This window comes from Dromiciops gliroides, chromosome 3 (assembly GCF_019393635.1).
Source record: "Dromiciops gliroides isolate mDroGli1 chromosome 3, mDroGli1.pri, whole genome shotgun sequence".
Taxonomy (NCBI): Eukaryota; Metazoa; Chordata; class Mammalia; order Microbiotheria; family Microbiotheriidae; genus Dromiciops; species Dromiciops gliroides.
This window is the reverse complement of record NC_057863.1, coordinates 344,483,250-344,495,547: the sequence shown is the minus strand read 5'-3', so window position 1 is coordinate 344,495,547 and position 12,298 is coordinate 344,483,250. Positions and strand designations below refer to the sequence as shown.

At 38.7% G+C, this 12,298-nt stretch overlaps 1 protein-coding gene across 2 annotated transcripts in view; it reads right to left on the bottom strand.

Annotated features, from left to right (window-relative positions):
* Positions 1-12,298, bottom strand: part of PPP2R3A (protein phosphatase 2 regulatory subunit B''alpha) — a 201,869-nt gene that overhangs the window by 62,234 nt on the left and 127,337 nt on the right. The window lies entirely within an intron of this gene.

Below are 12,298 nucleotides of genomic sequence, written 5' to 3'. Positions count from 1 at the left end.
GATCTTTTTGATACACCTTTAGAAAACCCTGATCTTGTCCTCTATACAGATGGTTCCTCATTTATGAGAGAGGGAACCCGTTTTACTGGGGCTGCTGTAGTTTCTGATTATGACACCCTCTGGGCAGCTTCTTTGCCTTCCCATTTTAGTGCACAGGCTGCTGAACTTGTGGCTCTTACAGAGGCCTGTAATATAGCCAAAGGTAAGAGTGCCACTATTTTTACTGACTCGAAATATGGCTTCGGCATATGCCACTTTATTGGTATGATTTGGCGTCAACGAGGCTTTCTAACATCCTCGGGCAAGGCTATTGCCAATGGGGACCTTATCAAGGACCTCTTAGATGCCCTGAAACTGCCTTCTTCCCTAGCCGTTGTACATTGCCCTGCCCACACAGGGAATAGTGATCCTGTTTCAAAGGGAAATGCACGAGCCGATTCTGCAGCCAAGCTTGCTGCATTAGAAGCTCCTGAACATGTATTTAACCTTTCACCTTCTGAGGATATTCCTTCCAACCTAACCTATGATGATTCTGAAGTAGAAAAGTGGAAAAAGAAATTTAAGGCAAAACAGATCAATGGCATCTGGGTGTCTCCGGAAGGTAAGCCATTTCTTCCCCGGAAATTCTACCACCAGGTATGCCTCTCTGTTCACAGAAAAGGCCATTTTGGTACACAAGGAATTGTAGACTCTATTAAGAGAACCTGGATAGCACCAGGTGTGACTAATACAGCATCTCGAATCTGCTCGGGTTGCTCCACATGTCAGTCTTATAATCAGTATGCTTGTAAGGCCAAAGCTTATGGAGGGCGTCCTCTAGCATATACACCTTTTGAGCACTTACAAATTGATTATATTACTATGCCAAAAGCAGGACATTATAAATTTTGCCTTGTTATAGTTGATCAGCTCACTCGGTGGGTGGAGGCATTTCCCAGCCCCTGAGCCACAGCTGCTTTTGTTGCCAAAATTCTTCTTAAAGAGATAGTACCTCGTTTTGGCCCACCAGCCCGCATCGATTCTGGCAAAGGCACACATTTCACTGATTCGATTTTATCCCAAATCTACTCTTTCTTGGGAGTGACTCCAAAATTCCACATGCCCTACCATTCACAAAGTTCAGGCCAAGTTGAACGTATGAATAAAGAGCATAAGAGTATGATTGGTAAATTATGTACTGAAACCCATTTGAAATGGCCTAATGTTCTACCATTGGCATTATTCTATCTAAGAAGTAGACCAAGAGGAGAACTTCATATATCTCCTTATGAAATGCTTTTTGGTCACCCTCCTATCCAAGCTAAAACTTTTTCCCTAGTTTATACATCACTGGTGGGAGGTGATACTTCTGTTGCCTCCTATATACAGGAATTACAAACCAGGCTACGTGAACTCCATGAGGCAGGAGCTGTGGTCCAGGCAGGACCATTAGACTTTTCATTGCATAACTTCAACCCAGGAGATAAAATACATGTAAAGAATTTTCAGAGAACCAGTGGAACCCAACCTGCCTGGGAAGGACCTTTTCAGGTATTATTGACAACTCCTACTGCCATTAAAATTGGTGAAAAAGACTCATGGATTCATTGCTCTCATGTAAAGCCTGCACCATTCATAGGTGAAGAGATTTCAGATAGACCTGAGGTAGACACTAAAGAGCTAAAAACCCTAACGATAGCAACTGTTAAAGAGCAAAGAGAGTCCAGAGGAAATAGGCAGTTCCCATTTGATAATCCCACTGATCAGTTAAATGCTTTGGGACTCAGTCTTCGTAAAGTATCAGGAGACGGAAATTGCCTTTTTAGGGCTTTAGCAGACCAGCTAGAAGGTCACTGTAGAAATCATCTCAGACATAGACAAGAAGCTGCTTCTTATATGATTAACCATAGACAAAAGTTTGAGTCTTTTAGAGTAAATGACTCCCCTTTTGAAGAATATGTTGACGAATTAAAGAAATTTGGAAAGTGGGGAGGAAATGATACAATTGTAGCATTTGTTAAGCAGCATCAGCTGAATGTTGTAGTTCATCAGTTAAATCAGCCCTTATTGAAAATCAGTGGCACAGACAAAACTGATGCTAGAGAACTCCACATTTTCTACCATAAAGAACATTATGACAGCATTAGAAAGATCAATGACAATTCAGAAACCCCTGCCACTTTGGCATGCAGAGAACTGGGGAACCAGTTAAAACAATGTGGCATACCCCAAACTCTAGCAGCTTAAGTACCTTAAAATTTAACAAGCATTTCCTTCTACAGGCAAAAGCACTGAAGCATATGGCCTAGTTTTCTGGCCCACCTCAATTTCTCCCACCCTTTCCCTACCCTATACCTATTTTTTTCTAATCCTTTTTGTTTTTGTTTTTGTTTTGTTTTGACTTTTGAAAGGCACTGAAAAGACCTGGAATTCACCACACCTTTAAGTTCTTTAAGAGCACAAAAGGGTGCTTAGCAAATCTTTTGCTTTTTATTTTTGGTTTTTGGTTTTGCTTTGTTTTTTGACTTTTGTTTCTTTTGCTTTTCTTTAAAACTAAACTAAGTGACTTTTCAAAGACATTTTAAGTATATGCTGTGGGTGAGGCCATCGGGCCTCAGAAGCTACCAGAATTCTTTTTTTTTACTTTTTCTTTTTGAGAGAGGGTTATTGAACCCTATTGCTTGATACCTCACTGAAAACATTGAATATTGAATCTTGCTAATTGAAGTCTTATTTCTTTTTGATGAATTAATCACCACTTTAAGTATCTGCTACTGTTATACTAGAGAATTCATGTATAAGATGATGTGGTCTACTTGCTAAAAGAAGATTATGTAACAATGTCTAATATAATCAGCTATTTATATTCGTTTATTATTCATATGTCATTATATTCTGGGTATGGTTTGGAATTATTGTATATATCACTAATATATTCTCAGTTATGCAGCATAGCACGCATTTTTTACCATCATACTGTCTTTGGTGAAATTAATGAGATTTCAGAAGTATGGAAACTTATCATTTCAGAGACTAACTTGCTGTGAACTCTGATGCAGGCCCTGGAGAGAATATATGTGCAACAAAAGGAGAGACAGGTATACGTAAGTCCATGGTTTGCTTATGATGGTGACTATGTAGAGCACAATTACTAGGCACAGCCCAGTATTCATCCTCTCTCCCACCTAATTTAACTGAACTTATTTATCTTTTTATCTCACTCAGTTGTGAGATAAAAAGATAAAAATTCACCTGTGGCCTAGCACAATCACTGGCTGTCTCGGAACCATGAGATATGGTATGATAACCTTTCCATAACATTTTCAGGTGTCATGAACACATACTAAATTTGGCTTTGATCCAGACACATGGTGGTAAAAAGTGTTACAGATTGCATAACTACCTCAACCCTCTATTAGAAGTCTAAGGATATAAAGGAGGGAATGTAATGGAATTTATTAATTTGATCATTGACAATGCTATGCTAAGGTTTAGTAAAAATACAGCAATTCAAACAGTTAAAGAAGATAATCCAGCTTTCCAGTCCAGAATCCAGAATCCAGAATCCAGACCAGAGTCCAGAATCCAGTTTTCCAGACCAGAATCCAGCTTCCTCCTGATGACATCTTACCACTTCAAGAAGACAAGAGAAATCAGAGACTCTATATGAACTGTTTTGTTTTGTTAGTTTTTACTATCTCCTTTCTGTTATAATATACATCATCTGTAACATGTACCCTCTGCAGAGGCTCTCCCTTTGCAAGACTAATGTCAAAGCGTTGGTTCATGAGGACAAAAAAAAAAAAATCGCCCCTCTGGACAAAACTTTCCTCTCTTCCTTTTCTATATTGTTGTTCACATATTATTAGTTAGCAATAGTTATTATATTCTTTTTACTGTTCCGTCAAGGAAACATTTTGTTTCTTGAGGAACAAAAGGGGGGACTGTAATGATTGGAATGATGCCACCTACTGGAGACTTGCTGTGGGAAAGCTCCACCATGAGGAAAATGCCTCAGAGGCATTGTGGCTTTTCCTTGGCGTCAGGAAATGACGTTTGCTCATGGGTGCTGTCTATCAAGGCTACCAGCCAATCAACTTGAGGAGCCTCCTATGGTCTGGGAGGAGACAGGAAGGAGGAAAGGGAGCCTGCGTGGAGAGCTCTGGGGTTTTTTGGGTTCCTGACTGGATGGTGGTGGTGGCAGAGGACTTCACAGGAAATTTGAGGAAAGATAGGAATGCCAGGCTGTTGGAATTCTGTTCTCAATCTTTTTCTTTCTATTTTCCAATAAATCCTTAAAAACCTAAACTCGTTTTATCAGTGATTTTAGTCAGTTTCCCCCAAAACTGGGGGAACAGATTAGAATCCACATTTAGAATCTTAAATTACACAATACTGACGATGCAAATAAGCAGGGAAAATAGGATCAACCCTCTTATGACAGTGTCTGTACAACAGCAACACTTGGTTCCTTAGGTAAGGTCTGCATCTAGAGCCAGAGCTTCAGTGTGAACAACTAGAAAATGTCCAGTAGCCAAAAGGTAAAAAGTAACATTAGGTCTACATAAGAAACCCTACAAATGTCTTGTTTTCTCAAGTTAACACATTTATGCTTAGGTTAGGCAGAAGCTTACTGATGTAAGATTTGGTGTTTGCATCTTCAGCATTAATTTCTCTTGTGAGCCAACCATAAATTTCCACCTGACTGCTGGATCTTTTCAATTGGATGTCTGTTTCTAGTATAGCCCAATACCTTATACCAATGCAGAATAGACAGAGGTGGCACTGGCTTTTCAAATGTTATGGAAACAAAGTGAAAACTCTGGAAGGTCCTGTCAAGGTAGGGAGGCTTCAAGTATGGATCTTTTGAGTATAGTTTCTGTTGCTGAGGAACAAACCTAGTTTTACACATGTTCATTATGAGAAATCTGAACTCTAGGCGATTTTTCCCCCTGTATTTTTCTGATTTTGCACAGTAACTCCTAAAGACTCTGGAAGGATTATTTGTGCCAACAGATGATTAGATGATGAAAGAACATCTTTTTAAGTCCTGCTGTTACCCTGACCTTAACATGCCTAAATAAAAACATTATCTTTCTCTATAACCAGGATTCCTCTTGGACTTATCTCTATTTTTGGTATTATCATAACCTATAAGCAAAACCTTGAAATCATCCTTTTAAAAAAAGGAATTATGAACTTGATGGACAATAAGCACAATTATTTCCTTATACAAAGAAGAGAAGGATAATTGTATGTGAAACTGTGATTCAATTATTGGTAGTTAAAAAAAAATCAACCACCAATTATTGGTAGTTTTAAAAAAAATTAACATGATAATTACAATATTGCCCTGCTTGTCTGTCTTTGAACTTCTTTCTGCTCTCTTCTGTGTATTTCAAATCTCATTTTATTTTTTTTCTTCCTTTTTAAAAAATACAGCATCAACACTACTCAACCATTTCACACAATGTTCCCCTCTTATCCCTCCCAAATAAACATTATTCTGTTGTGTCCAATCCATTATGGGTTTTTTTCTTTTTGGGGAGGGAATTGGGGTTAAGTGACTTGCCCAGGGTCACACAGCTAGTAAGTGTCAAGTGTCTGAGGCTGGATTTGAACTCAAGTCCTCCTGAATCCAGGGCCAGTGCTTTATCCACTGTGCCACCTAGCTGCCCCCAAGGGAACAACAACATTATAGTATATTCATAGATTATAATTTGTCGAGCCTTTCCCCACTGTTTCCATTTTTGCTATAACAAGAATGATGCTAAAATATTTTTTGTACATGAGGTTCTTTCCTTCTTTCTTTTTTTCCCCTTAGTGTTTAAGTCTAGTAATGGTACTCTGCTGAGTGAAAGGGTATTCACAGTTTATTGACCTTCAGGGTATAGTTACAAATTGTTTTCCAAGATGGTTGGACCAAATCACAGTTTGACCAATAGTGCATTAGTGTGCTTGTTTTCCCACAGCCCTTTAAACAGCTGTCATTTTACTTAAAATTATTTTTGCCAATCTGTTGAGTGTGAGGTAGAACCTTAGCTTTGCTTTAATTTTCATTTCTCTTAGTATTTGTAATGTGAAGCATATTTGCCTCATATGGCTGTGATAATTTGCCTTTTTAAAAAGTGGCCCATTTATATCATCTTCCCATTTATCTACTGGGGAATGGCTCTTGTTCTTATACATTTGAATCAATTCTTTAAATATCTCATCAAGTCCTATGGATTTTATTACCATTTTTATGCTGATGATTCTTGCATCTACCTACTCTGTCTGAAACTTTTTGCTGACCTCCAATCTTGCATCTCGAACTGCCTCTCAGTCATCTTGTATTATATGCCCAGTAGACATCTTAATATGTACAAAACAGAACTCATCATATTCCCCCCCAAATTTCCCCCTCATCTCTTACCCCACACCTTCCCTCCCAGGCCTTCAGGCTCATAACCTAGGAATCATTCTGGAGTCCTCACTATATGTCACCACCTCCACGCCACCCCCGCGCCCCATTATCCAATTTCTTGCCAAAGCCTGTTGATTTCAACTTTGCAACATCTCTCAAATATGTCCCTTTCTGTCTTCTGACACTGTCACCACTCTAAGTGCAAGCCCTCATCACCTCATTGCTGGACTACTGCAACAGGCTGTTGGTGGGTCTGTTTGCCTCAAGTCTCTCCCAACTCCTATCCACCTTCCATTCATCGCTAAAGAAATATTTCTAAATTATAGGTCTGATCATGTTACTTCCCTACTCAATAAACTTCAGTGGCTTCCTATTATCTCCAGAATTAAATACAAAATGCTCTGTTTGGCATTCAAAGCCATTCATAATCTAGCCCCCTCCTACCTTTCTTGTCTTCTTACACCTTACTCCCCAACACATACTCTGATCCAGTGACACTGGCATCTTGGCTGTTCCATAAACAAAACATTCAATTTCTTGGTTCTGGGCATTTTCTCTGGCTGTCCTCCGTGTCTGAAACAGTCTCCCTCCTCCTCTCTGACTACTGACCTTCCTGGATTCCTGTAAGTCCCAGGTGGGATTTTACCTTATTTTATAAAAAGTCTTCCCTAACCCCTCTTAATCCCAACACCTTCCCTCTGTTAATCATTTCCTATTTATCTTGTCTATAGATTGCTTTGCATATATTTATCTGTACGTTATTTCCCTCATTAGACTATAAACTCTTTGAGGGCAGGGACTACAGTACTTAGCATATAATAGGCCCTTGATATTTATTGAGTGAATGATTGCTATATCTCAAAAATCAGACCTTTATCAAAAAGTTTCTCCATTTGCATACATTCTTTTTTTTTTTTTTGGTGAGGCAATTGGGGTTAAGTGACTTGCCCAGGGTCACACAGCTAGTAAGTGTTAAGTGTCTGAGGCCAGATTTGAACTCAGGTCCTCCTGAATCCAGGGCTGGTGCTCTATCCACTGCACCACCTAGCTGCCCCCATTTGTACACATTCTAACTTTAATAGCATTGACTTCATTTGTACAAAATATTTTCGGTTTTATATAATCAAAATTGTCGATTTTATCTCTTGTGATCTTTTCTATTTCTTATTTGGTCAAGAACTCTTCCATTCTCCACAGTTGTCTCGTTCCCCACCCACTGAGACAGCAAGCAATATGATACTCATACATGTGAAGTAATGCAAAACATATTTCTATTTTAGCCATTATTGCAAAAGAAAAAAAGGCAAGTAAGATGAAGTGAAAAACAATATGCTTCAATTTGTACTCATAGTTAATCAGTTCTCTCTGGAGGTGGATTGCATTTTTCATCATAGGTCCTTTGGAATTATCTTGGATCACTGTATTGATAAGAATAGTTAAGTCCTTCACAGCTGATCATTACAAATTGTTATTGCGTATGATGTTCTCCTGGTTCTTCTCACTTCACTTTGTTTCAGTTCATACATATCCTTCCAGGTTTTTCTGAAACTATCCCTTTTGTCATTTCTTATACTACAAAAATAATTCATCACAATAATATGCCATAACTTGTTCAACCATTCTCTAATGAATGGACATCTCCTCAGTTTCTAATACTTTCCTCCACAAAAAGAGCTGCTATAACTTGCATGAACTGATGATGAGTGAGATAAGCAGAACCAGAAGAACATTGTGCACAGTATCATCAACATTATGTGTTGATCAACTGTGACAGACTTGATTCTTCTCAGCGATACAACGGTACAAGATAGTTTCAAAGGACACATGGTAGAAAAGGCTCTCCAAATCCAGAAAAAAGGAACTGTGGAATATGGATGCTGATTGGATCATACTATTTCTTTTGTTTTTGGTGCTGTTGTTTTTCTTTTTTGAGGTTTTTCCTTTTTGCTCTGATTCTTCTTGTATAACATGACTAATGCAGAAATGTGTTTGATGTTATTGTATATATATAACCTATATCAGATTACCTGCTGTCTAGGGGAGAGGGGAGGGAAGGAGAAAAAACTGAAATTGGAAATCTTATATAAACAAATGTTGAAAGCTATTTTTACATGTAACTGGAAAATAATAAAATACTGTTATTAAAAAAAGAAAAAAACACAAAAGAACTAAAAAAAAAAACCTGCCACAAATATTTTTGTACATGTGGGTTCATTCCTTTTTTCTCTTTGGGGATACAGACCTAGTAGTGATATTGCTGGGTCACAGGCAAGTTTTATAGCCCTTTGGGCATAATTACAAATTGTTCTCCAGAATGGTTGGGCTAGTTCACAACTCCACCAATAATGTATTAGCAGCACCAAATAGTTTTGATGATTACTATTTTGTAGAATAGTTTGAGACATGCTACTGCTATGATCTCTAATTTTTTTGTCATTATTTTCCTTAGATTCTTGACCTTTTGTTCTTCTAGATAAATTGTTATTTTTTCTAACATCATAAAGTAACTTTATCATAGTTTGATTGGTATGGTGATGAATAATTTGTTTGCATATATTGCCATTTTATTATATTGGCTTGGACCAATCAAAGGAATTAACATCTCTCCAATTGTTTGAGATGGCCTTTATTTCTGTAAAGAATTGTTTCATAGTTATATTAATACATTTTGTGTTTGTCTTGGTAGTTAGATTCCAAAATATCTTAAAGCTTATATAGTTCTGAATAGAATTTCTTTCTATCCTTTCTTGCTGAATTTTGTTGAAAATATACAGAAAGCCTAATGATTTATATGGGTTTATTTTGTATCTTTCCCCTTACTGAAATTATTATTTTAATAAAAATTTTAATTAAAGCTCTAGAGTAAGCCATCATATCATCTTGGAATAACCAAATCAATTCCATTTTGTATTATTGTTGATATTTTGTATAATTGTTGAAATTATGTTCTATTTCCCTGAGCTAAGTTAGTTTTCTTTTTCTTCTGTAAATCATATAATTTCAAGGAAATCAGCTATTACTGTATCTTTAGCTGACTTGTAAGATGCAGATGGATGGAACCAATGAAATACTGGAAAGTTCCTAAATCTAAAAATAGAAAGTCTAAAAATAGTAACTGTGCTTTACTAGAAAAACCCTTGTAATTCTCTCTTCAGGTCCTTGTTCCTGTTGAGGGACCTTGGAACTGATTTGTTTTGCAACTCTCTGCCTTGCCAATATATCAAATTCCTTGGACTCTGTTTCCTCAATTTACCTCATTTCACTCATGACAATTGATGAGCCAGCCAGGAGATCAAGAGGGGATCCTGGCCCCTGGAGGCAGCCTCTCTGAAAAACCACTTAGAGTGCTCAAGTCAATTTTCTTACAGAAGCACTTTTCCAGAAGACTGCCCCAGAAGTTGGACTCCTCCTCAATCCCAACTCTTCTGAGCCAAGGTGGGTCTCCACTTAGTTGAGGAAGAGCTTGTTAAGGTAGGCTTTCACATTGTTGGGGAAGTCCCTTTAAGGATAGAATGGGATCCAGTATTAGCGTACTTAAGGGAACCTCCCTGCAGACATTTCTTATACCCTGGGACCAGAAGAAGCTCCCAGTGGAGCTGGGAATGATTAAGAAGAGCACAATTAGGTTATGTGAACTGCAAGAGACTCAACTGACAATTTGTTTTGCCTTCAAATCGGTACCTTTGAGTACTGAAAATTAAAATATTTAAGGCTAGCCATAGGAGATAAACATCCAAATTAGATCAAGTATTGTTTTGCTGGGCAACCCTTTCAAATGGCACATGCTCAACAAACCTGTAGGTATGTTCTCTCTATGCTGTCTTGCCTGGTCCCTTGCAACATCTGTTGGCTGCTACTTCTGCTATTGCCACCTTGTCTTCTCAGTCCTCTACCCCTGCCAACCTGTTCTCTTCATGAATTAATTGGCCTGTGCCCTGTGGGTCTCCTAAATTGGTCATTATAAGACTTGGCATGGAACGCCAACAATCCTGATTAGATGAGGTTACTTCAGGCTAGAGAATCATTATTTAGAGGTATAGGGGCATGTACCCTCTGTCCTGAAAACTGGAGTAAATTCCAGGAGACAATTCAAGTAGAAAATGAAACCCCTACTGCTTTTATGATCGGTTATGAAAAGAGCTAATCAGTATACAGGTCTAGCTCCACTTAACCCACAAGATGCAAGAATTATAAATTTGGCTTTTGTCAGTCAACTCCAGCCAGAAATTTGAAAGTACTTTTGTAAGAGTTGCCTGGGATGGCATGAAAAGCCTGTAGGTGAATTTAAGAGCACTGTCCAATAGGTTTATGAAGAAAAAGGTAGGGAGAAAGTGAAATCTTAGCCAAAGGGCCAAACCGTTATTCTTTTCCCTGCACAGCTTGAGTCAGGAACTTATAAGTCTTGTCAATGTTTTTACTACCACAAGAAGGGCCATATTGCCTGAGAATGTAGAAAGAAAAAGAAAGAAAATGAGACCTCGAGTAAAAATAAAAATGGGCCTACAGATGCCCAAGGGAATCCAGCTGCATGAGGGTGTAGGGTAGGGGGGACCGTGGATCTTGAAGAGGACTTTTGTTTTCCCTGATCCTGAGGTCCTTGTCCCAGCCATTCTGGCCCAGGCATTCCCCCTTCCCCCGCCCCTTCCCCCCCCCCCACTGGTGAGTCCATGACACTTGATGTAATCTATGATTGCTTACTAGATGCTGGAGCTTCTAATTCAGTTTTAATGAATAAACCAGATTCTAACTGTATCTCTATTGGATCCCTGAATGCTGCTGAACGAGTCTCAGGAAAACTTCAGTGTTCCAAAATTGTCTCATCATATGGTATCTATTGGTTCTCTGTTGAACACTCCTTCCTCCTAATGCTCAAATCTCCTATAAATCTGTTGGGGTAAGATCTCCTTTGTAAACTCAGGCCACTATTTACTGCTCCCATGATGGATCTCTATCCTTGCAACTCCCTTTGGACTTTCTCTTTTTGTTCCCTGTATTGGTTCAGAAGGTCCAAGAGACCCCTGGTGATAGTCCATTTGACATCCCTGATTCTCTATGGGCTACTTCATCCTCAGATGAAGAATTGTTAAAAATCTGCTGTCCCAGTCATCATCAAGACTAAGGGATGTCCTTCTCTCTGCCCCCCCACCCCAATCAATGTTTCAATATCCTTTGTCCAGGGAGTCCAACAAAGCTATTTCACCCATTATTGACTCTGAGGGATCAAGGTATTATTTTCCATGTAATTCCTCTTGTAATACTCCTATCCTCCCTATTTAAAAACCTTAGGCAGGTCCAGATGGCAAATTTGTTTGCTGTTTTATACAGGATTTGTGTGCGGTTAATGCTTATGTCAGACCCAGGCACCCAGTGATGCCCAACCCTGCTACCATTATTTACTCAATTCCCCACGAGGCTACCTATTTTACTATGAGAGATCTTTGCTCTGCCTTTTTTTTTAAAGCAGCCCTATTCACCCAGATACTTATTACCTGTTTGCCTTCACCTGGAAGAACACACAATGGCCTCGTTTACCTCAAGGGGATGTAGAGAGTTCTAACCTGTTTTCTTAAACCTTACAGCACTTTCAAGGGCTCCTCTCTGATCCAGTACACTGATAATCTCTTGCTTGTGACCCCAAATGCTGAGATGTGTTAAGACAGCTGTCATCTTATTTTTCAACTCCATCAAAAGGGACATAAAGTCCCTACATCAAAAGTTTAGTGGTGTCTCCCTCAGGTGGAGTATCTTGGTTTCATTCTACTAGTGCTTGCTTTTGTTTTCCCTTAGGCTCTACAGAAGTTATCTACTCCCTTGAACAAGAAAAAATTACACGCTATCTTCGGGCAGCTGGATATTGTTGACAGTGGATCCCATCCTATGGTAAGATCACAAAACCCCCTTTTTCTCTGACTA